The following is a 3,240-nucleotide window of genomic DNA, read 5'->3' as shown; positions in this document are numbered from 1 at the left end:
AAGGATTTCAGAGGGAAATGGAACACATGGGAAATGAAAAACATTTCTCTGCAAAACAAATGGAGAAGCACTGCTCTTGATCAGGTGCAAGTGTGGAAACAGTTGTTTCATGATATTTTGTACACTGCCCATATGGTTCAAAATCGTATCCTTAGACACAGATCGCCTGGCGCTTGCACTGAATTTTTGAAAATGCAAGATTTCTGAATGATAAATTAACCCCCCCCCAATTTTTCTTTTTTAAAAAAGCTAATTTTGCAGACAGGTTTACATGTAAAAAGCTAGGTATTTAGCCACCTTAGCATTGATTAGTTTTGGATGTCTAAGCTCTGTTACACATGGCTTCCCATGGCTTCACTCTACAAAACATATTTACAACGTGAAGAATACATCTACAAGAAATCTACATTTCAAGGGTTTTACAAATCAATCTTGTATCTTTCCCCTGAATTGACTCTCACAGACCCCGTCCCCTTGTCATTTCCTTTGCCCAGCTTAACGGTCCAAAGTCTACTTAAATGCAGCTCAAAAATGTTAAGATTGGGCAACAGATTTACAGTTCCTGTACTCAAAACCATGTGCAATTATTCACATCTTCACACCATGAAGGAATTCTGATTTTTAAGCTTTTTGAGTTCCTTAATTTGTTGTCTCAAAAATAGTATCCTTTGCTCGCGCAAAGTTGCTTGAATTTCACATACTCGGACTAAAGATCTTAAATTTTTTAATTCAGTACAAATTTCTGACATGTGAATGCTCCCCATGTTATGAGCTTCTTCACGCAATCTTGATGCCTGCTTCTCTGCATGATCTGCAGGCCATCCTTGAACATGTTTTATGAGATTTTCATTGAAGTGTGCTGCTAGTGTAGGTGTTAATGAACACGCAGGTCGGGCAGATGAATTCTGTGGTACAACTGCTGTATTTGATACATTACTACTAGAAGTATGATTTGGACCAGGTGATGGACTTCTCTGGCTACTTGAGCGCTGAAGACTTCGAGGAGAAACAGGTTCATTTGTCAGCAGTTACAGGCTGCTGTGTGGCTGATTGTGACACTGGTCCTTGCTTTACTACTGGAGTACTAACCTTTGGCTGTGATGAAACTGGAGGAGTACTAATCAAAGGTTTGATAGGGACTGTGTTAGTTTGAGGTGTGCTTATTCTTGGAGACACATAGGATCTTGGGGATGAAGCATCAGACATTAAAGACATTGGAGACTGATTAGATGGCTGGGCTTGAGTAGAGAGCTGAGCAGCTTGAGAAATCAGAGATGTTATGTTGAAAGCAGATGGTCCAGCAGTAAGAAACTTATGAATTATAGACTGTAGTGAAGCTTGTGTCACAGCTGCTGTAAGAACTTCATTGATTTTGGATATGTCCACATTAGAATTATTGAGCTGCAGCGTGGCTTGCAAAGCAGGAAGCAACTGTCTAAGTAGATTTGGGTCCTGAAGTAATGGAGGTATTGGTGACTGTGGAACAGGAGAAACAGGGACTGCCGATGCAGATGTTGGAGGTGCTGATGTGGGATTCAGTCCAGAGGCAGAAGAAGTGGAAGGAGTTGTGCAAGAATGTGATACCAATTTGTCTCCTGATGTAGACTCTTTTCTTTCTGTTTTCTGTGCAGGGACAGAAGATGTGGGTGTAGGCAGTTTTGATAAAGTAGATGCTCCATTAGCATCAAATGATTTCTTTGGCTGGTGGTTAGACTGTAGCGAAAATGGACTAGAAGGAACAGTGCTTGGGGTAGCAGTTGGATGAACCACTGGTTTGATGGGGTGCTGTACTGGAGTAGAACTACTGTGAGTCTCTGCTCTTGGCAGTCTGTAGTCTCTGTCATTGTGTCTGCTTGTTTGAGACAAAATATTCTGTGGGAGCAAACTACTGGCATCACTGGAATGCTTGTCTTCCATTCCACTGGCAAACCCACTAGTAGCTGTTGCTTGCATCACCTCTCTTCTGTAATCCCTATCTTTTGGGAAGCTATTAACTGCCACCTTATTTGCTTCTTTTTGTCTCTGCTCTCTTTCAAGCCATTCTTTTGGTTTTTCCCATTGTGAAACTTCTGCTCGACAATTGTAGTAATATTTTTTCCCAGACGAGCTAATGTGCTCAGACCAGTCATCTGCAGAATCATAAGGTGCATCTGAAGTTTTGCTTGGATTATTGCTTGGATTAGAAGAATGTGAATTTGAACTATGAAGAGCACTGTGGTTGTGTGAATTTTCTTGTGGAGAGTAACTGGTCCCACCTTCCCTCTCTCTAACTCTGTGAGTATGCACATTTTTGGCCTTATTGTGACCTGTGCTGTCACTATATTTGTTTTCAGGACTATCAGATCTCTGCAACATTTTATTTGGTGGTGAAGGATCTGCGGCATCTTGCATCTTTTCATGTCGGTGATCACCACTACTGGGGTGACTCTTCGATGAATACTTAAGTGCCTGGTAAGGCTGCGAGTCCCCCCTCTGGTCGTGACAGCCATCACTGAGTCTCTGCTGTTTCCTCGCATACATTACCATCAATGCCCGGCCTGTGAGTGTGTGTCGGGGAGGGGGGAGAGCGGCCGCGAAAGGCGGGCGGGCGGGCGGGCAAGCAGGCGGCGGCGGGCGGGCGGCAGCCCAGGCACTAGGGCCAGGCGCGCCCTGGGCGACTCTCAGCACCTCCTCGTTACTGGCGCCGGCGCTCCCGGGCCATCTCCCTCGGTCGACACCACGCTCACTCTCAGCCCAGGCAGCGGCGCCAACTACACGGCGGCAGCGCGAACCGGGGGGAGGGGGGTAAGAAGACGCGTCCGGCTCAGCCCTGCGGAGAGCGACTGCTACCTCCGCCTTCCTCTCCTTCTGCTCCGCCGCTTCCTCCCCTCCTCCCCCCGCCGCCGCCGCCGCCGCCGCCGCTGCTGCCTGGTCCTTCTCCTCCTGCTCCTCCTCCCGCTGCCGCCGCCGGTGCCGCCGCTCTTAGTGACTTTCTTGAAAACTTAAATTCCTATATCTTAGAAAATCTAGAAGTGGATAAATTTATAGAAAAGTGTGACCAACCAACTTTGAGCCAAGAGGATATAGAAAATCTAAACAGACTAATAATGAGTAATGAGATTAGAACAATAATAAAAATACTTCAACCAAATAACAGCCTAGGAGCAGATGGATTCACAGCTAAGTTTTTAAAGACTAAAAAAAATGGTTTGTTGTACACAGATGAGAATGTTGGCATTCTGTCTTTCAACAGTCTGACGA

General features: G+C 45.4%; 1 pseudogene; it reads right to left on the bottom strand.

Moving 5' to 3' along the window:
* Positions 1 to 289: 289 nt before the first annotated feature.
* On the bottom strand, positions 290 to 2,573 carry LOC144253115 (WW domain-containing adapter protein with coiled-coil pseudogene; annotated as a pseudogene).
* Positions 2,574 to 3,240: the final 667 nt, after the last annotated feature.

This window comes from Urocitellus parryii, unplaced genomic scaffold (assembly GCF_045843805.1).
Source record: "Urocitellus parryii isolate mUroPar1 unplaced genomic scaffold, mUroPar1.hap1 Scaffold_95, whole genome shotgun sequence".
Classification (NCBI taxonomy): Eukaryota; Metazoa; Chordata; class Mammalia; order Rodentia; family Sciuridae; genus Urocitellus; species Urocitellus parryii.
Note: the sequence above shows the minus strand (reverse complement) of the source record. Positions and strands in the feature narration are given on the sequence as shown.